The sequence below is a fragment of the Pleurodeles waltl genome, chromosome 2_1 (genome assembly GCF_031143425.1).
Source record: "Pleurodeles waltl isolate 20211129_DDA chromosome 2_1, aPleWal1.hap1.20221129, whole genome shotgun sequence".
Lineage (NCBI taxonomy): Eukaryota > Metazoa > Chordata > Amphibia > Caudata > Salamandridae > Pleurodeles > Pleurodeles waltl.
Window position 1 is genome coordinate 44,035,367 of NC_090438.1, and position 22,680 is coordinate 44,058,046.

Sequence of the window (22,680 nt, forward strand, 5' to 3'; positions counted from 1 at the left end):
TTCAAATCGTTACTGGGGATGATGTCCTCCTGTATCAATCTAGTTCCCCACTGTCACCCTCAGATGCGTCCTCTACAAGAAGAGCTCGACAAACAGTGGAAACAGATGCAAGGTTCCTTTGGGGACATCATACAGATAACAGCAAGGATCGTTGACTCCTTCGTTTGGTGGTCAACACGGACAAACATCTCCAAGGGTTTAGGATTCTTAGCTCGGGTCCCTCCATTTACGATAACAACAGATGCTTCGATGGAGGGATGGGGTGCATGCCTTCAAGATCTTCAGGTGAGTGGCAGGTGGCCCCCCCTCTCATGCTGCTCTTCACATCAACCTCCTTGAGCTTAGAGCTGTGTACCTAGCATTGCAGGCTTTTCTGCCAAGAATCCGAGGCTCATTAGTGCTTGTCCGAACAGACAATACGACCACCATGCACTGCACTACATCAACAAACAAGGAGGAACTCGGTCTCATCTGCTGTCCAGAGAAGCTCAAACCATTTGGACCTGGTGCATTCAACTATCAGTGCACATACGAGCAGAACATCTTCCGGGGGTGAACAACACCACAGCAGACTCACTAAGCAGGCTCAGCACACAAGTGGGAGCGGAATCAGAGGACGCTGGACGCAATATTTCTCAGGTGGGGAAAACCAAACCTGGACCTCTTTGCGACGTCCCGGAATGTGAAATGCCGGTTTTATGCAAGCTGGCATCACCAACCAGGGTTGGGGGGAAATGTCCTTTCGATAGCATGGTCAGGGATTTATGCTTACGCTTTTCCTCCGATTCCTCTTCTTCCGTGGGTCATCAGCAAGGTCAAATCGGAACCCTGCCAGATAATCCTAATTGCTCCAGCCTGGCCCCATCAACCGTGGTACACAGAACTTCTGTTGCTGTCCTCGTGTCCTCCCATCAGGTTAACATTCCTAATGACTGCAAAACTATTTTAGCTAAATCACGGGCTGATAGCACTACTAAAACGTACAAATTTAAATGGAAACGGTTTTGTTAATGGTGTGTCCCTAATGGCATTCATCTGCTTACACCTGCTCCAGAGAAGGTTTTACTGTATCTTCTTCATCTGGCGCGCTCTGGTCTCTCGCATGCATCTATTAAAGTTCACCTGGCTGCTATATCCAGATATAGACGGCTTTCTAAAGGACCATCCCTCTGGTTTCATAGGCTTGTCAAGCAATTCATGAAAGGTCTGTTCTGATCTTTTCCTCCAGCCAAAGCACCGCCTCCAGCTTTGCAGCTAAATACAGTCCTGGACCAACTAATGAAGGAACCATTCAAGCCCATTTATAAGTCAGACATTAAGTATCTCACCTGGAAGGTAGCACTCCTCTTGGCTTTAACATCTGCTCATCGAGTAAGCGAGATCAAAGCATTTACCATCCAGGAACCCTTCATGATGTTTGCTGATGATAAAGTCATCCTGTGGACAAACCCTAAGTTTATCCCCAAAGTGCAGTCAGACTTCCATATTAATGAGTCAGTGGTGCTAAAGACTTACTTTACACAGCCTCAGACTGGAGCAGAAAGATCGCTGCATTCCCTTGACATCAAACGATGCCTTAAATTTTATCTGCAGCGAACATCCTTGATCCGGAAATCAAATCAACTATTTGTGAAATTTAGTGCACCCAGAAGAGGGCATCCTGTTACTAAACAGACTATTTCTAGATGGATCTCAAGCGCAATAGCCTTTTGCCATCAAAGGGCTGGTCAACCCCTGGACGCCAGAGTACGTGCGCATTCTAGCAGGGCAGTCTCTGCATCCTGTGCGCTCGTCTCTGAGGTGTCACTGCCGAACAACTATCAAGCAGCGACGTGTAGAACGACACACGCCTTCACGAAGTATTACTGTCTGGATGCTGAGGCGCTCCGAGATGCAGTGGTGGGTCAAGCAGTCCTTAGACATTTGTTCCGATAAAGTGAGCTTTTTGTTTTCCCACCATCCGCTTCTGATATAATATCACATTTTCTGTTTAGTATTAACGTACCTCTCATGCATATTCATTTATGTTTCAGAAGGTTACCTTTTGTTGCTTTGCGTTTACCTGTTTAATGCGAACTATATCTTATGATGAGATGAACGGTGTTTGTCAGTACAGAAAATATGTTGGTTACTGCTTGCTAGTCTTATTCAAGCATGTGAATCTATGAGAGTTCCAATACTGGAGTAAGAAATAAGTTCCTTACCTGTAACTGTAGTTCTCCAGTATCGGAAGCTTTCATAGATTCACATGCCACCCACCAGCCTCCCCGGGAGAGCTCATCTTCTCTCTTTTCTCAGTGTTCTTCATTATTGCAGCACTTATGCTCACCAAAGGCGGCTCCTCCCAGGAGGTTCTAAGGGGTGAGGCAATCTGATTGGTTCAAATTTGAGTTTGGGTCTATTTTACAAAACAACTATGATAGGTTATTGTATTGAGGCCGAGACCATGTATTGAATATGTTCATTTTCAGGCCTAGGTTGTATATTCCACCGGGACTCCCATCTCGATGAGGGTGAAGTATTCAAGCATATGAATCTATGAAAGCTTCCAATATTGGAGAACTACAGTTACAGGTAAGTAACTTATTTCTTCCTTGCAGGGTAGGTGGCTGTGCACAGGGGGAGGATGTGGGCCTGTTGGTGGGTTTGTGGGCATGCAGGGTGACTGGATGTAGTGATTGTGGCCTGGGTGGGATAGTGGTACTGGTGGTAGTTGGAGGGGTGTGGAGGTGCATGCATTACAGGTGTGGTGGATATGGGGTAATTGTAGATGACTTACCCTAGTCCATTCCTCCAGTGAGTCCCTCCGGGTGCAGAATGGCCAGTACCTTTTCCTTTTCCTCCCAGTCGGTGTAGTCGGGAGGGTGTTGGTGGGGGTCCTCCCCCAGTTTTCTGTACCGCAATGTTGTGCCTGGATGCCATGGACCTCACCTTCCCACGCAGGTCTTTCCACCTCTTGCGGATGTCGTCCCTTGTGCGTGGAAGGTTTCCCAGTGCATTGACCTTGTTGACTGTTGTCTGCCATAACTCCATCTTCCTGGCAATGGGTGTGTGCTGGACCTGCGCCCCGAATATTTGTGCCTCGACCTTGAGTATCTCGTCCACCATTGTTCTTAGCTCCCTTTCTGTGAAACGTGGGTGCTTAGGGAGTGCCATGGTGTGTGTTGTGGGTGGTGTGTTGTATGGATATTGGTGAGGGTGCTGTTGTGTGGTTGGGTATGTGAGTTGTGTGCTGTTGCATTCAGCGTCTGCTTGTAGTGTTGTCAGTCTGGCTTCTCCTATTGGCGATGCAAAGGATTGTGGGGTGTGCCTATGTGTGTTTTATAGTGTTGTGGATGTATGTCAGGTGTGTGGGTTTCAAACTTGCCAATGTGTACATTTCTTTCTGTTGTGTCCCATTGCTGGCCATGGCGGCCTCTACCGCTATTGGTCGTTCGGCATCCACTGACTGCTGCGGTGATTTGTGCATCAATATTTGGAGGGCGGGGGATTTGTGTGCTCAGCGGTGGCGGGTGGGATGTGCAGCTTTTTCGCCGACAAGGCCCTGGCAGTGGCTGGTGGTAATAGAAATTTTAGCGGGTTCTGTTTTTGGCATCTTTATATGGCAGTTTTCTGTTCACCGCCAATGGCGGTATTCTGTTCACCGTTGCCACGGCGGGCGACGGTGTTTACCGCACATGTTCATAAGGACCCCCTTAGTGATTGCCTCTAAAAATGGTGGTTATTTGTAGTTCACTTTACAACATCTGGAGTGCAAATAGATCGACAAACGCAACACAATTTCTGATGGACCTAATACTTTGGATGAGTGGCGTACCTTCATATCTTTGACAGATCATTAATGGACATTGGAAACAATGTGCTGCCTTAATGGACCTTCAGAAGTAATGTTTTGTCCTGGCTTTTTTCTTTTCCACTATGTTCTCTCATAGGTGATCTCCACTGACAGCCATAAGCACTTAATAGTCCCACTGAGCTGCGGTGATGCTGGAGCACTTTTTCACAATATATATTCTTAAGTGTAGATGTTCGCCTTTCTTCAGGAAGGCCTGCAGAGTCACTTAAGAGAGAAAAATATTATGCAGCCAATAGGAACAGACTACAATGGCCCAATTATTCATCTTGTACTTAAAGAAGGGTGCCAGGAGAATTTTATATATATATATATATATATATATATATATATATATATATATATATATATATATATATATATATATATATATATATATAATTTCCTAATGTTTTTGTGAAACAGCATAAATGTCTTTCACAAACCCTTAATGTTTTGTAAAAACAGTTTAAATCTCTTTCACAAACCGTTTTTTGGAAAAGTATTGAGCTGAAGACAAGCAGGACCGTGTAGTCCCATAGGCTGTCATTATGTTAGTTAAAAACAGAGACTGTGCCCTGAAGTCTCTGCAGGTAGCAGTTGCTTCTGTTCTTTTTTCCGGCTTCTGCTGACAGAATCATGGAGCACTGAACTCTGCTTTTTAGGCTTTTTCTCTTCAGAATGTACTAGTGGATTTTGGTGACAACTGTTTCATTTGACATATTTCTTCTCTCCCTTGCATTTTCTGCATTTTTCTGGCAGGAATTCTTGGTCTTTTGTCAGTAAGATTGCCATCTTTATTTGACAAGTGCCTTGCCCGTGAGACACAGAAAACCAAATCAGACCCCCATGAAGCCTACATCATTTTTCTTCCAGCAAGTCATGTTCCTGAGAGGCGTCATCACTGCAGGAAATTTTCAAAGTGCACCCTAAAGGAAATGGAGAAAATTCACCTTCCTGGCACAGAAGAATGGCGCAGGCAGCAGGCTCAGTCTGAAGGTGGGACTTCAGGGTGAGGAGAGGGTCAGTCCTCTACCAGGGCTCTGCCATCTACCTCTGCAGGATGTGGAAGTTCCAAAAAGAGGGTTCCAACCCAGAAAATACATCTTTCCCTATCGACGTTGAGAGCATCGATCCCCGGACAAGGTATGGCACTGACTTGCTGTCCATCAAGGACTAGTTCGACTTCGAGGCTGAGATGGAGGTCGAGGCAAGGTAGGTCGATGTTGAAGACTCATACATTGAGGAATAGGTAGACATCAAGGTGTCGAGACTTATGAGTTAGAGGAGTGGTTCACCGTCGAGACAGAGATCAACATCAAGAGGCAGATCGATGTCAAGACATCACCGGAGGTCAATGTTGAGGAGCATATCGAAATTGAGAACACATCGGAGGAAGAGGAGATGCTTTTCTTCATCTCCTGGATCTGATTATTACAGAATATGCTTCCCATCTCCTCCATTAGTCTTACCGGACTCTCATTCACCACCATTATCTCTGCCACCACCTCCTCCAACTCTACCACCACTGACATCACCTCCGCCACCGCTACCGCCAATCCCACCAGCGCCAATTCCACTCACAGAACCAACTCTCCCAGGACCAAGCTCACTTTCCAAAACATGCCATTATTCACACTACAGGCACCACAGACTACGACTTTCAACATCCGACCATCCATGCAACAATTTCAGCATTGCAGCCAGTCATACAGGTTGAGATCAAGGTCACATTCACAGTCTAGATACCATTCCAGATATACATCCTCTGCTTCTACAGGACGCTATACGCCCATGCTGGAAGACTTTCCACCACCTAGTGCCTCTCCTATAGATTATATTACTACCTTTCAAGAGGTCTTGGTGAGAGAAGCAGCAAAACTAAACATCCATTTGGCAGTGCCTACTCCTTCTGCGTCAGTGATCTTTGAGGCACTTCACCAATACACAGTATCTGGACCACTCTTTTCTTTAGTACTGGGCCTCCTAGAACTGGTGATGGAACTCTTCTTGACCCCGGCCTCAATAAAGTCTGCTCCATTGAGGCTGGAAAAGAAGTACAGAACTCCAGAGCAGGATCTACTCTTCCTCCATTTGGACCCTACTCCAAATTCCAGGATAATACTGGCTAGTCCGCTCTCTATGTTGAGAGGGCGGGCTTTTATATGCCATAAGAGACAATGGACGCTCTTTGGTAGAATCGGCGTACTCGCGGATTTCACCGAAGCCAAGCACAGGTACGGGCCGTGTTGATGCGTATTGGGATCGGTTAGACTGATAGACATACAAGGAAGTTACTAATTCCTAACTGACGTTGCAGGATACGCCTCTTTGCAAGATTATATTGGGGCATCCAGGCCAAGACATAATATATTGAATGAATGCATATGGCCAGGTAAGCGCTACGAAGCAGAGTCTGCTTCACCAATTAGTCATTAGTGGCATGTGATAGAGTTGATTATTGAATGTATATTTTATATTCACAGATGGCAAGTGGCATTACTGTATGAACAATATAAATTACCAGAACAACAGATTTTGTTAGATGCGATTGTCTTTAAGAGATCAGGTACTGATTCTCTCCTTTGATACAATATAGGGAGATTATATTATTGGATCAGATCACTATTAAGCATGGATTTTTCACACAATAATCTTTTTAAGAAGAATTTTATTAAATAGACTATTATAACTCTGAGATCTTCACGGAGGCTTTATGGTGTTTTATAAATGATGAAGGGTGATATCTAAGTAGGTTGTTTGAAATCACGGTTCTCACTTTTGGGTTTGCAATCATGGAGTCACTATGCATGGTAATGGGTGATGGAAATGTGAAATACAATTTGTACATACTATTACAAATGTATGTTGGACATTGTTTGTTGTAGAAAGTCCTGAAGAAGTCAAGGGGGAATCCCCAGACGAAACACGTGTTGACTGGGACTGGAACAGGAGCAATTTTGGACTAAAGAATATTCAGAAGAATAAAGAAGAATATGAGTCTAACATTCGAGCGTGTTTGATTTAAGGACTTTTGAGTATTTAACACTATACTGATCAATACTGGTTCTAGGTTCAGACGTGTGCCTTTCATATTTATATACTTGTGATAGCATTTGATGTTATTATTACTGTGTTTGTTGTGGGACTTATCACAGTGATTGGCACAGTTTGAGTAAATACCATTCCGATTGAATTGAAGGAGAGTGCCAATTACCTCATAAAAATCTCCCTTTGGTAGTTAAAGTAACAGTTCAGTTTACTTTCTTGGGCATTTTCGTAGAGGTCAGGTCTGTAAGTGGGGTCACAATGGATCCATACCCCTTCACAAACCTTCTGTAATAACCAGTGAAGCCAAGGAATGCCCTGACTTGAGTCTAGGTTTTTGGAGTTTCCCAGTCCAGAATTGTCTGACTCTTGGGCTGCAACGGTTGCATTTTGCCTCCTCCTACAAGGTGGCCCAAGTATGCAACAGTGCCCTGCCCTATCTGGCATTTGGATGCCTTGACAGTGAGGCCTGTAGATTGCAGAGCCTGCTAAACCTTCCCCAGGTTGACCGGGTGATCCTGCCAAGAGGAGCTAAAGACAGCAATATCATCTAGAAATGCTGCACTAAAGGACCCCAAGCCAGCAAGGACTTGATTCACCAACCTTTGGAAGGTGGTAGGGGCATTCTTTAAACCAAAGGGCATAACATTGAACGGATACTGCCCTTCATGTGTAGAGAATGCAGTCTTCTTTTGCTCCTGGTGCCATGCAAATTTGCCAGTACCCTGCAGTTAAGTCAAAGTTAATGAGTAACTTTGGTTTACTTAATTTGCTTATCAGCTCAATAGCCCTTGGAATAGGGTGAGCACCTGTCTTGGTGACAGAGTTGAGACCTCTGTAGTCCACACAGAACCTAATTTCTTTTTTCCACCCTGGGATGAGGTTTGGGGACTAAGACCACTGGGCTAACCTAGGGACTGTCAGAGGGTTCAATAACCCCTAAATCCAGCATCTTGTTGACTTCAACTTTGCTGCTCTCCTGGTCAGACTGCCGATAGATCTTGGACTTGACAGGCAAGCTGCCTCCAATGTCCACATGATGGGTACACCAGTGTGTCTGTCGAGGGGTTAAGGAGAAGAGCTTCTGTAGGGCAGTGAGGGTGTCTGAGTAGACAACTCCATCAACTGACCCATCTTTAGGGTCGTGAGACAGGATGTCAGGGAGAGGTTCACTCTCTGCTTCTTGATCCTCATCATTAACCAGCAACATGGTTACATGAGCCCTGTCACAGAAAAGCTTGAGGCGGTTCACATAGATCACCCTTTTGGGTGTCCTGCTAGTGCCCAGGTCTACCAAGTAGGTGACCTCGCTTTTCTTCTCTGGGATAAGGTGAGGACAACTCCACTTGTTCTGAAGTAACTTCAGGCTTCAGAACCCATACCTTCTGTCCTGTTTTAAATTCCACGAGTGCAGCCTTTTGGTGATACCGCTGCTTCTGGAGCTGTTGGCTGGCCTCAAGGTTTTTGGAGGCTTTTTCCATGTACGCTGCCATCCTAGAGCAGAGGCCAAGCACATAGTCCACCCCATCTTGCTTAGATTTGTGGAGAGGTCCCTTCCAACCCTCCTTCATAGGTGCAAATAGTCCCCTAAAAGGTGGCAAACAGGAGTTCAGAGGGGGGAACCCTACTCTCTTCTGAGGCACCTCTATGTAGGTGAGAAGCAAGCATGGCAGGAGAACATCCCATCTCCTTTTGAGTTTCCCATGGAGCCCTATGATCATGCCCTTCAATGTCTTGTTGAACTTTTTAACAAGTCCATTGGTTTGCAGGTGGTTTGGTGTGTTGAACTTATAAATCACCCCACACTCATTTCACATGTTTTTTAGGTAAGCTGACATGAAGGTGGCACCTCTGTCAGAAACTACCTGGTTAGGAAACCCTAGCCTTGTAAAGATATCAATTAGGGGTTTGGCTACTGCAGGAGCTGTAGTAGACCTAAGGGGAATTGCTTCAGGATAACAGGTAGCATGATCGACTACTACCAGTATATATTGGTTTCCTGAGGCTGTGGGTGGTTCAAGTGGACCCACTATATCCACACCAACCCTTTTAAAGGGAAACCCTGCCTTACCACTGGCTTGGCAGGTGACACAGGAGTTGCAATACTCCTTCACCTTTTGTGATATGTTGGGCCAGTAGAAATGGCTGACACACCTATCCCAAGTTTTAGTTTGGCCCAGATGCCCAGCCAGCGGGATGTCATGTGCTAAAGTGAGGATGAATTCCCTGAACTACTGAGGCACTACCATTCTCCTGGTTGCACCAGGTTTGGGGTCTATGGCCTCAGTGTATAGGAATTCCTCCTCCCAATATACACTGTTGGAGCCACTGATATCTCCCTCCTCCGGTGCAGCTGCTTGCTGCCTCAGGACTTCAAATGTGGGGCAGGTTCTCTGTCCCTGGCACAGCTGGTCCCTAGAGGGTCCCCCGTGGGCCCAAGAGCTCTACCTGGTAAGTATCAAGTTCTACAGGCTTAGTTCCCTTGGAGGATGGTAAGACTTCTTCCTGAGAAGAGGAGTCTTGTGCTTTTTGCTGTACAGAAGGAAGTCCCCCAGTGGTCCTGTCTTTTCTCTTGGAAGGTTGGGGCATTATTCCAGTCTCCAACACTTCTTTTTCAATCTGTGCTCGGCTTTGTGCTCTAGTTTTCACACACACCATCTCAGGGATTCCCAGCATGGCTGCATGTGTTTTGAGTTCTGTCTCAGCCCAAGCTGAGGACTCCAGGTCATTCCCTAGCAGACATTCAGCTGTGATTGCAGAGAAGAGATCACTACCTGTTTCAGGCCAGTAATCCTTCCCCATTGTAAGGTGACTATAACCATGGGATGGACCTTAGTCACATTTTCAGCACTGCTGACTGGATAAGTTTGTCCAGCCAGATTCTGTCCTGGGGAAACCAGTTTTTCTGTCACCATTGTTACACTGGCGCCTGTATCCCTCAAGGCTTCTACCTTAGTCCCATTAACCAAGGGATGCTATCTGTATTTGTTCATATTAGGGGGCCAGACAGTAAGAGTGGCAACATCTACCCCACCATCAGAAACTAGAGTAGCTTCAGTGTGGACCCTAATTTGCTCTGGGCACATTCTGATTTGTTACAGTTAAATACCGTTGTAAATAGGTATCAAGAGTTTGTAGCAAATGTACTTTGTTTGGTTTTTGTAGGTAAATCAGTTTACACTTTTCTATTTCAAAAGTTGACAGTGCAGTTTTTCATAGGAGTCACTAGAGTCCTGGGGGGGAGGGTTTTAGCACGATTAACAGGTAAATACACGACTTACGATTCCAGTCTTCAGGAGTTAGCATGCCTACAGGTCAAAGTTTAGGCTGACCCAAAAGTGCACCACCAGCAGCATGGGGCCAGCTGGGTGCAGAGGTCAAAGGTGGCATTGAGTTTGCAATCAAATCCTATGAGGCTAGATAGAAAGCAGATTTCAGGCAAGTACCTACGAGTTCAGGACACAGGCCTAGGGGGTTTAGGTCAGCACTGAGGGGGCCACAGGCCTACACCAAACACACAACCTCAGTGGTTCAGGGGTGGCCTGGTGCAGGGTGAAAACACACAGCTGTGCGCCCTATGCTTTTCAAAAGGAGGACCCCAGGGGTCACAAAAGATGCTGCAGGATGGGTCAAGGGGGTTGGTTCCAGAAAACAGAATTCTGGACAAGTAAGGGAGGCACCCACTGAATGTTGCTGGATGTGGTCAGATTCCCGAAGGCCAGGGGGAAGCAGGTGCAGGAGTCTTATCGGGTGTCAGGTATCTTTGTCGCATCTGGTCGCAGTCTGGGTCATTCTCTGGATTCAGGCTGCAGGCGTTGTTGTGTTGGCTAGGAGGGGTCAACATAGGGTTGTCTCGAGGTCGTAATCACCTGGGGACCTTTTCTGGACTGGTGGGCCACCTTGACTTGGGTCGTGGGTGTCGAGGGCAGAGTGGGCAGGGCTTGCGGTCCTGGGGCTGTTCTGGAGTCCTTTTTGGAGGTTTCTTCTGGACAGGGCCGCTGTTCTTGGGAGTTCTTGGTTCTCTGCTGGGCAGGCAGTCTTCTTGGGGTTTGTAGAGGTCTCTGGTCCTGCAGTGTGTGTCGCCTTTTTGGAGCAGAAGTCTTGAAGCTGCAGACAGGCAGGTACGGCTGGGGTCAAGTCAGTTGTCATCTGGAGTCTTCATTGCTGGGGTCGGCTTGGCAGTCCTTTTTTCTTCATTCTTCTTTCTTCTTGAGATTGTCAGGAATCTGGTGAGTAAGGTATAGGGGTGCCCCTAAACACTAGGTTTAGGGGTGTTACAGGGGTCAGAGGGTAGTAGCCAATGGCTACTGTCCCTGAGGGTAGCTACTCCCTTCCTGTGCCATCTTCTTTTGGGTAGGGGGACACATTCCTATCCCTATTGGTCAGTCTCTTCCAAACCAAGATGGAGGATTCTGGAAGGAGGGGGTCTCTTCAGCTCTGGACACCTTAGGGGTGGTCCCAGCTGATTTCTTAATTTTCCCAATGAATCTGCTGCCAAAAGTGGGGCTTGGTCTGGGGGCGGGCATCTCCATTAGCTGGAGTGCCCTACGACACTGTAACAGGAGGCATGAGCCTTTGAGGATCACCGCCAAGTGTTACAATTCCTGCAGGAGGGAAATATGAAGCACCTCCACCCAAAGCAGGCCTTGTGTCTGACCCCATAGAGCACAAAGGCTCTCACCCTATGGGGTCAGAAACTTGTCTGTTACTGGCAGGCTAGCACAGACTGGTCAGCCCTGCACTAAAGAGTTGAGAAAATACAGGGGGCATCTCTAAAATGCCCTCTGTGTCTATTGTATAATAAATCCAACGCTGGCATCAGTGTGGGTTTATTGTGTTGAGATGTTTGATACCAAACTTCCCAGCTTTCAGTGAAGCCATCATTGAGCTGTGTAGTTCGTAATGACAAACTCCCAGCCCATGTACTTAATATGGCCACACTCCACTTACAATGTTAAAGAATGGACTTAGACACTGTAGAGGCATATTGTTCATGCAGCTATGCCCTCACCTGTAGTATAGTGCACCCTGCCTTAAGACTGTAAGGCCTGGGTGACTTGCCTATGCCACAGGCAGTGGCTGGTGTTCATGTCGCCCCTAGAAGGGGTGCCATGTTGATTTTACCTCGTTCTCCCCACCAGCACACACCATCTGCAATGGCAGTGTGAATGTGCTTGGTGAGGGATCCCTTAGATTCTCACAATACATGCTGCAAGCCTTTAGGGACCTTCCCTGATCACAGAACCCTTGGTACCACTGGTATCTTTTACAAGGGACTTAGCTGTGTGCCACGGGTGTGCCACTTGTGGAAACAATGGTACGGTTTAGGGGGAGGAAACTGGTGCTGGGGCCTGGTTAGCAGGATCCCAGCACACACTCAGTCAAGTTAGCATCAGTACCAGGCAAAATGTGGGAGGGGAGGTAACCATGCCAAAAGGGGCACTTTCCTACAGAGCCCATGTGGATCAACTGCAAATTCAGGGTGCATAGTCTCAGAGACAGATGACCTATCACATCAACCTTCTCGAGCTCCAGGCAGTTCATCTAGCTCTCAAAGCTTTTCACCCGTCATTCAAAACCCAGACCCTGTTTGTTCAGATGGACAGTACAACCACCATGTACTACTTCAGCAAGCAGGGTGGAGTGAGGTCCCTGCCCTCATCATACAAGGCAGAGGCAATTTGGAAATGTCTGATAGCACAAAACATATGGATCACGGCTACTCACCTTTCAGGGGTGCAGAATGCTCAAGTAGATGCACTCAGCAGAGTCCTACAAGAAAACCAGGAATGGGTCTTGCACAATGACATTGTTCAACATGTTTTCAAACTGTTGGGCACCCCAACCATAGATTTGTTTGCCAGAAACAGAAAATGTTGCAACTTTGCCTCCAGGTACTGCCAACCAGAGACACTGAAGAATGCGATATGGATCGACTTGTCCGGAAAATTTAATTACACCTTTCTACTGATTCCCCTAATTCCATCAGTCCTCATCAAGCTGTCCCCCTATAGAGACCAGAAGATCCTGATAGCTCCAGGGTGTCCACGTCAATTGTGGTTCACGGACCTTCTTCACTGGTCAGAGTGTCCACATCTCAAGCTGCCATGCAGACCAACCTATTAATGAAATTCGGAGGTCAGATGGTTCACCCCAGTCTCTCCTCCTTGAATTTTGCAGCATGGCTCTTGAGCTAATACAATACGGATACTTGAATCTGTCACAGGACTGCATGGACATCCTCAAGGAGGGTAAGTTGCCTTCCACACGTTCTGCATATGCCTTCAAGTCGAAGAGATTTTGCATTTGGTGTTCAACTAAGAATGTGTACACTACAGGTTTTCCTTCCCAGTAGGTGTCCTTCATCTCCCTGTGAGCTCAACATAGTACTTTAACGGCTGATGCAGGATCCCTTTGAGACCATTCTCAATTCATCCCTCAGCATCTTTCTTGGAGAACAGCTTTCCTTGTAACAATAACATCAGACCGCAGTGTTAGCAAGATACAAAGCTTATATTCTCTCTAGTCATACACATTTTTCATTCTAGCAAAGTGATCATGAGAACTCTCCCGAAATTCCTCCCTAAAGTTATTCGGATTTCCTTGTTAATCAGATTATCTCATTACTAACATTCTTTCAGAATTCCTCTAGTCCAGTTGACAGAACACTTCATTCTCTAGATGTGAGGAGAGTCTTGAAGTTTTAGCTTGATAATACATGTGACATTCGCAGGTCGAAGCAAATGTGCATAACTATGGTCCGTACGGGTTTCGATGGATAGTTTCCTGTATCCTGTTGTGCTATCAAAAACCTAACAAGACACTTTCAGCGAGACAACGAGCACTCTCCATGAGGGGTAAAGTGGCTACTGCTGCTTTAATGAGGAATGTCCCTATAGTGGATATATGCAAAGCAGCAACGTGGTGATCTGTTCACACATTCACCAAGCACTACTGCCTGGTCTCTGATGCTAGAGCAGATGCTCAAGTAGGACAGGCCTCCGGTTTAAATGTATTTGCTTAGATAGCTACTTTAGTCGCTCCTCTGTCCTTTCCATCGCTCTTGGTGGGGTTGGGCTTGCTCTTCTATTCAGTGCTTATGACTATCAATGGAGATCCCCTACGAGAGAAATAATAGTTTCTTACCTGCAACTCCAGTTCTCTCATAGAGGAATCTCCATTGAAGTCTTAAGCAACCCTCCTTGCTGCCCGGTGGAGTGGACTGCGGTAACTATGAGACATACATATCATTCACACATTGCCTCAAAAAGAACTGCAGGTTGGTGGGACTATTCAGTGCTTATGACTTCAATGAAGATTTCCCTACGAGAGAACTGGAGCTACAGGTAAGAAACTATTCCCTCTGTCTCAGTTGGGCTTATAGAGGCAGGAGCTGATTTGTGTCTCATTGTAATCTTAAATACATAAGCAAATGGTGGCTGGGTTATTTGGTGCACACACACACAGTATGCAATATCTGATTAAACAGTAACAATTTATACATTCAAATGATATCAAGAGGACACGAAGATGAAGAAAAGCCACCAGATCTTCAGTAGGAAGAAAGTCCACAAAATGAAAAGATATCTCAAGGACTCCAAAGTAATAATCGATAACGACTTCCTGTGTATTCAGCCTTCTTATGTTCTTTATTTGTATCAAATGTTCAGCAATTTTCTGCTGCTTTCTCCGCACACTATCCAGCACATGTTTAGTCTTACGAGGTAAATACACCAACAAACTTTATCAGGGCTAGAATAACATAATTGTTTCAATATAGGAAACTCATTGAACTGTCACTTGGTCAGTCTGACCAGAAGAAAAACACCATAGCAGTGAAAAGATACGAAAAAAAGAAAAGAATAATAATACACCAGGGATTCCCAGACATCTTGTACTAAACCAAGTATAAACCAGCGTGTAACCTCCAGTGCAGACATAGGGCACAGGAAAACAAACAAATAGTTAAATGATCAGGTGGAGTGATACACTGCTAACAACTGGAACCCATCAAGGAGGAAATCAGGAAAAAAGGAACCTATAAGTGTCCAAGATAGGATAGTGTCGGCTCACCTAACACTATGTAGGCATCACACGTCAAAGATCTGTGTGTATATGTATGAAAATAATTCTCAAAAAAATATAAGGTACTCATAAGTAACCACAAACTGAGTGAACTCACCATAGAGTAACCTTACATGAGTACGGAAAATTCATTCATATAGTGTGGGATTACCTAACAATACGTAGGCATCACACATCGCGGAACTGTATATGGATGTGTATATAAGGATTTTGATTGCTGTAAAAGAACATATACGTAGTAAACTTAAGTACCCATGAGTAAGTAAACTCCCCATAGAATAATTGGATAACAGTTGGAATGGGTATGTGCCCATGGTACCATGACTCAGTTGATGACTATCCATCATTCTTGTCTAATCCAATACTGCCTTACACAGGGCGTATTCTGACAAGCTGTGGTACCGACAAGATCAAGTCAGCCCACACAGTCCAAGTAACTCTATAAAAGATGGTCACTGTGTGCAAACTTACTAGAATTTGAAAAATACAGTGATGGTAATTTCTGATGTATTTATACCGCACCCCCATACAGTACAACACTCACTCAAAAAGCCATGAACAATCTGCTCAAAAAAGGTAAGGAGAAAAGGGTGGGAGTTGTGTTGGGGGGACACATGCATTTTAAACAAAAATATATGCTTGAAGCTTGGGTGAGCGATAAGTACAATCCTGATAAGAATGAAAACTTGGTCAGTTACCCTCCTATCCTCATAAGGGAAAGTAGGTGGAGGAGACTGAAAGAGAATAGGGCCAAAACAATTTAAAAGTAATCGGGTTAGAGGCAGAGGACAAAGGGTGTACTTCGGGAAGGGCCTCCCCAAAAAATTACAAAATACATAGCAGGAGAAAGAGCGAAGATAAAAATGGCAGAAACAATTGGCACAAAAAGGCAGGGTGAAGAAAGGAAGCAGGATGGGAAAATGTAAGAGCGCTGAAATAAGGCCACACTACTAAGTATTAAAACATATGTATGCATTGAAGTGGGGGGTGAGGAGAGGAGCAAAGGGGCTAGAATATGATGAGCTTGTCTGCTGCCTTATTTATGCTCATAGCAGGAGAAAAGAACTGAAACGGAACTAGGAGCCAACATCATTTAAAACAGAACAATGGTGGGTAGACGCGGGGAAAATGTGGCTGTGTAAAAGGAACCCTTTCTGAAAAAGAAACAAAAACAAAAGGATAATACATTCATTCAATATGAATGTTGGCAGAAACCTGTTCAAATGAAAGGTGTCTTCAGATACGTTTTCACCATATTTGTCTGTTAGCGATTTTAGTCACAACCCATATTAGGAAAGTTTCCAAGAAGTAACTTCTGCAAAGTTTGGTGGTAACTAGGCCCTTCACCTATTGTGATATCACTTTTAGATTTTGGCATTTAGATTGCAGTACCAATAAATAAAAGTAAGGCATTTTTTATCCAGTGTACGGATTAATTGCTCAGAAAAGAGTTGTCATTTACCATCAGTTTATAGGTTGAAGCTTGCCACACAGCACAGCACAGGTTGATAAAGACTTAGGGGGCACATAACAATAGCTGACCGGGAAACCAATCCTGCACTTTGCTTTTCATTGGCTTTTTGTTTTGTCACTCTTACCTTCTTGCTTTCTATTTGATGATTTTATATGTGTTAACTTATGCATTTAACCCAAATCCCTCCTGTGGAGCACTGCCTGTTTACCATCTCTTTGATTAGCTCCTTTTAGCCTTCCACAAGTGTCTGCTTTTCAGGAAGTTTTTTTTTCTTTTTCGAAATCACTACATGAGAGCACATGCCTTACCCCATTCTCTGTTTTTACTGTTCTCCAAACAATTTATTTTCAAAATATTATAAGCATTTGATTTTATAGGACTTTGTCCTTCAACCCCTCTTAAGTTTGCTTTCACTTTTATACAGCTTCGCCCTTCAAGCCGCTTTCCTGTGCGCTTTCACTCCACGTTGTGCTCTCTTGTTCTTTCACTTCCACCACTTTCATGTTGCTGTCTTTGTTGACTTTCTTACTGTGCCTTCCATCTTACTTCTCCCACCTATGACCTCAGTGTCTCTTCCTCTGTGCAAACCTTTGTTGCTTACTTCTGCCCTCCATATTGCTTCCCCTCACTCTCCTGTAGCTTCCCCGCCCTTCATGATTCTGCCTTCTAGTTGTTTCTCCCACCTGCGTTCTTACCCGAACACATTCTTACCCCTACCAGCTTGCATTACTTTTTTGGTGAACACATCCAGCTAGGTTTGATAAAAAGGCGCAGTCACTTCAGTAGGCTTTTTACCTGTTTGTTAGTCATGCTGTGCTGATTGGCTAAAACCATTGGCAAAGTCAGTAGGTCCTAAAGATGACACCTGTTGGCTTTTCGAATGCTTGTTGTTACAAATATTTTTTTTAAATCAGTTCCCAGAGAGCCATGTAATGTCAATCACATCTGACATTTTGAGGCAGGCCAGTGCTTTTGTTTTAATTTTTCTATTATTGTGACAGTGAGAAAGATACAAAAGACTATATATATATATATATATATATATATATATATATATATATATATATATATATATATATATATATATATATATATAAAAAACGCGGACGAAACTCAAACGGATTGAAATATGATTATATGTATTTCGAAGATTATAAGGAACCCAACACCTTTGGTCGCAGGGGGTAACTCCGGTGCTGACTTGCGTGAATCTGAAGAAAGTGATGTCTCTGATAGTAATCTGTCGGACATTTCAGATATTTCCCTTACAAAAAATATGGGGTCTGACAAAAACACCAACAGAGCAAATTTTTGAAAACAATGCTGATCGCTCAACCAAGGAAGGACAGACCAAAAGAAAGATACTTTCCAAACAAGGGGCAGGGGACGCGGGTCGAGAGGCAGAGGAAGAGGAACAATGCAGCGAAGACACGAAGAAGGAAGAGAAGGCTCTATGCCAGCAGGAATGACTACAAGGGCACGGACAGCAACATAAGAACTGTAGTCAATCTCTCGAGCAGGACATTGACGGCTGAGAAAAATAACCTATTAGCTTTGGGTCTATCCTTTTGTCCCACTAAGGGTTTCGATTATGTACAGACACGAATAGATCTTTTCCATTTTGTGAGAAAACTGAAATTAAAGAAATGGTTTCAAACTAAAGTAACAATACAACCAGTTGCTGTGGAAAAAAGCCCAAAGGAGTAGGCTATTAATTTCAGATATTGATATGTTGCATACTTTATCCATTTTGGACGAGGGTATACAGGCACATAGTGATCCAATTATGAATCTGGAGGTTTTGGGTCTGGAAACAGACTTTGCATGCCCTAGTCCATGTAAGCCTAAATCTACTTTCTTACCAGCTGTACAGAATGATGCCATAGAGGTCTTTGAGAGGGATGTGATTAATCAGCTTAAGAAAATGAGATTTAGTACAGGGAGTAGAGCATTTGACAACCTTTCACCCTTACAACGACTAGCGTTGGATAAACTAGCCAAGGATCCCAATATTGTAATTTGTGAATCAGACAAAGGTGGCAATGATGTTGTTTTAGATAGGAACCAGTATTTGTAAGAGGGTTATAGACAGTTAAGAGCGTCAGAGTGGTATGTTACAGCTGAGCAGTCAGATTTAAAATCATTCACTGTTAAGTACCATGAATTGCTAATGGAATGGAAAGAGAGGAGTCTAATTGAGTGGGAAGAATATCAATTCCTCAAGTGTGATCATCCCAGGTTACCAATTTTGTACCTCTTACCTAAGCTTCATAAAGATAGTCGGAACCCTCCAGTTAAACCAATTGTGTTAGCAATGGGTTCGCTACTTGAAAATACTTCAAGATATATTGATTATTTCTTACGACCATTTGTAGAAAGTTTGCCATCTTATGTGAAGGACACCACACAGTTTTTAAAACTAGTGTATGGTCTATGTTGGGAAGATGATTTTTTGCTCTTAACTATGGACGTCACAAGTTTATATACTTACATCCAACATGAGTTAGGTCTTAGGGCGGTTAGATATTTTATGAGAGCCAGATCCATCTCATACCTTGAGCATACAGCAATGATTTGTGATATGATATGGTATTGTCTAACTAATAACTTTTTTCTATTTGACAATCAAATTTACAAACAGCTACAAGGTACAGCTATGGGTACATGCTTCGCTCCCAGCTATGCAAATTTGTTTATGGGCTGGTGGGAGGAGCAGATATCCCTTAGTATTACAGACTATGAGGATAAGGTTGTGTTGTGGTGTCGGTATATTGACGACATCTTTGTAATATGGAAAGGTGATGTAAGTTCAGCAATGAAATTTGTAGTGGCCTTAAATGTAAATGAGTACAATTTGCAATTGAGTGAACAACACAGTAAGACATCAATACAGTTTTTAGATGTGGAAGTGAGTATTGAAAATGACTGTGTAAGAACAAAATTGTATAGAAAGGCAACAGCTGGTAGCAGTCAGTTAAATGCTAAGAGTGCCCATCCTCCAAATTTGATCAGAAGCATTCCATATGGAGAACTACTGCGTGCTAAACAAATCTGTAGTACTAATGAGAACTACCAACAGGAATGCACGTTAATGTGCAAACGTTTTGCAGAAAGGGGTTACAGTGAGCAAATAATCAATACAGCTAGGAAGAAGGTAGAGGGTCGACCCAGATCAGACTTACTCTATTCCTCACATAAACCCAACATTAATGATCAGAAAATGAGATTTATTACAACTTTTTCAAGCCAAGCTTTTAGGTTGAGACAGATTCTGAATAAAAGCTGGCTAATCCTGCAGACAGATCCCCATCTGATGAATTTTGTCCATGATCTACCATCTATTACTTTTTAGAGAGGGAGATTCATATGTGATAGCTTGAGCCACAATGTGGTGGTCAGTTTGAATAATAAGATACAGGATAGCTCAAGTGTTTCAGGGCTCTATTGTTGTCAGCAATGTAAGGCCTGTAGATATAGTGTGAATTGCCTTGATGTTATTTTGGGCAATGGACAGAACAGGTATAGGATTTTGGGTCATTTCAATTGCAATACAGAATTCTGTATATATTGTTTGAAGTGCCCATGTAATAAAATATATATGGGGAGCACTATACACAAAGCAAAGAAGAGAGCCCTGGAACATATAAGAGCTATTTGTAATAATGACCGCAACTACCCTGTGGCAAGACATTTCCAAGAAGAGCATCAAGGCAATGAAAAATTGCTTAGTTATTTAGTCTGTGATCAAGTTAGATCTGACATGCGGGGTGGTGCTAGACAAAAAATATTACGTATTTTGGAATCTAAATACATGATTAGATTTATGACCCTCTCCCCTGGGGGATTAAATTCCAGTGAGGAAATGAGTAGTCATCTTGGATAGTAATTCTGGGTATCATTTGAGGTATATGTTTTTGGTGGTGTTATTAACATTGTATGTTTTATTATGTAAATATCTGTTACTCTGAAATAGTCAGCACTGAGTGTGTGGTGTTATTGGGCATATTTAAACATAGACTCTATAGCAGTGGTATGAAGGTGTAGAATATACCTAATGGAGTGCAAATAAAAAAGGTGCTTTTTGGAATTTTGATAATATGTTCAGGGCTCTGTCTAAGTATTATATGTATATTAAAAGAATATATGAAGAATGCTATTTATGTAGATTGATAGTGGCTAATATTGGAATTCCTTATAAAGAGTCCTTTAATAAGTTCCTAGAAAAAAGCACAAAAAGCTATAAAGCTCTCTAACTATGATTTTGTAGTTTGAGTTAATATAGATACCATATACCATTTCAATATGGCCACCACCGTTTTGAGTAATTTGTTGGGTTTATTCAAGTAGTCTGTTTTTTTGTGTCAATGGATTAAGGTATTTCAGTGACTAATGTGCTCTTTTCCCCCATCCGTGATCAAGGCTACAGCCGAAACGCGTTGGGAGGAACCTTCTGTGTAATAGTAAACCTTCTTACAACTGGCTGGAAGTGTCCTGACCTTTTCTTTTACTATAAAGAAATGCTTGGTTTATATATATACACTACTGAATATTATTTCAATGCTACCATTTAGCCTCAAGCTGGGCAATAATATTTCCACTCGGTTTGGGTGTTTGGAGGGGGAAGAGTGAGTTACGTGGAAGATTGGAATTAATACAGTATTTTCCAGAGCATAAACACACAAACTTAATTGGTTTTAAAGAAACACAGCATAATGAAAGTGTAAGGAAACGCCTCTTTTTATGGTCACCCCCTAAGTTTTGGAATGATGCTGTTGGTTTTACGACTGAAAGTACACTGAGGCCCTCTAACCAGATCTCAGTGCCTGTGCCCTGTCCCTAGACTGTGTATAGTTGATTGGCTTATACCCAACGGGCATATGCTAACCTACGTGTAAGCTCCTACTATATCATACCTTTGGTACTTAGGGCCTGCAGCACTGGTTGTGCTACTCCGGGTGTAACAAAAGTAAAATTATGGTTCCTAGGTTTCTACTGCAGACTAGAAGAGCAGTTTAATACTGCTACCTCGGCTTTGCCATTTAAGGTAATGGCAAAGCCCTTTTAAATGCATGCCACCTCTAAGGCAAGTCTAATGAGCCCTATGGCAGGGTGCTGTATATTAGACATATATTAGACAGTGGAACATGTACTTTTACATGTTCCAACAGTAAAAACTCGCAATTGTCATTTTTACTGTGGAAAAGACTAGTATCCCCATTTGCAGGTAGAGAGTTGCAGGATGACACCTCAGCTTTGCTAACTTCTGTCTGGGACTACTAAAGTTGATACTGCAAGCTATCAAACAACTTGTTGCATTACGCCGGCTTGATGCTCAAGTCGGAATTAATGTAACTTGTTGCAGTGTACAACTTTTATAAAGTTTTCAGATCATAGTGTAACCCACTCAGGATATCAATGTTGGCAAAATTCCATCATTTTGAAATCAAGCGTGAAGTCATTCCATCATTATTTTCAAATAGGTTTAATTTATTTATAGTATCAAAGCTTAAATGTCATAGCATTCCACATGAGAAGTCTTGAAGCTTAGAGATGAAGACATGAGCATAAAAGTCTTAGACATATGGTAAAGAACAGCTGACACGTATTTCGCCCCTTTTGTTTGGTTGGTTAACCCGGGGCTTTTTCACGGCAAGAGGACACATTCTCAGTGGAACCTCTATTTTTCCATTAATACAGTCGGTCGGAACAACAAAGTCATGGAGTGAAATCTATTCTATCCGGTGTGGCGTTGTCACCAGGACAGGAGATCTGGACTGTCAAACTCATTGCTTTGACACCAAGGACCAGCTTTTATAAAGTTGCCACTTTGTTGCCCTAAATCCCCTGTGCCTGTCATCGGTATGTCTCTGAGACAGCTTTCTGCTCTCCTGGGGAGACATGCAAAGGAGTCCATGAAAAAAGACAATGGAAGCCTGCGTGGGAGATAGGTATTACGTCTCCCTGGCAGGGGGCCAATGAGGTGTTAGCCCAAAAGGTGAGCTTCAAAGGAGAAGTCATCTTTAAGGGCAGATGGTGAGCACTTAGGAGAAGCGCTGTTTTATTTTTTAGGTAGGCATGCTGGCACTCAGGAAGGAAAGGGGAAACCAATTCCCAAACCGGTTTTCCAGGCATGTGTACCCACCCTTCCCCCGTAGCCACACCTTTGAGTTGGGCTGAGGAGATCTGTTTGCCAAGGTACGGGTTTTGCCATGTTAGAAGTGGTCACAGTGGTGCATCTAGG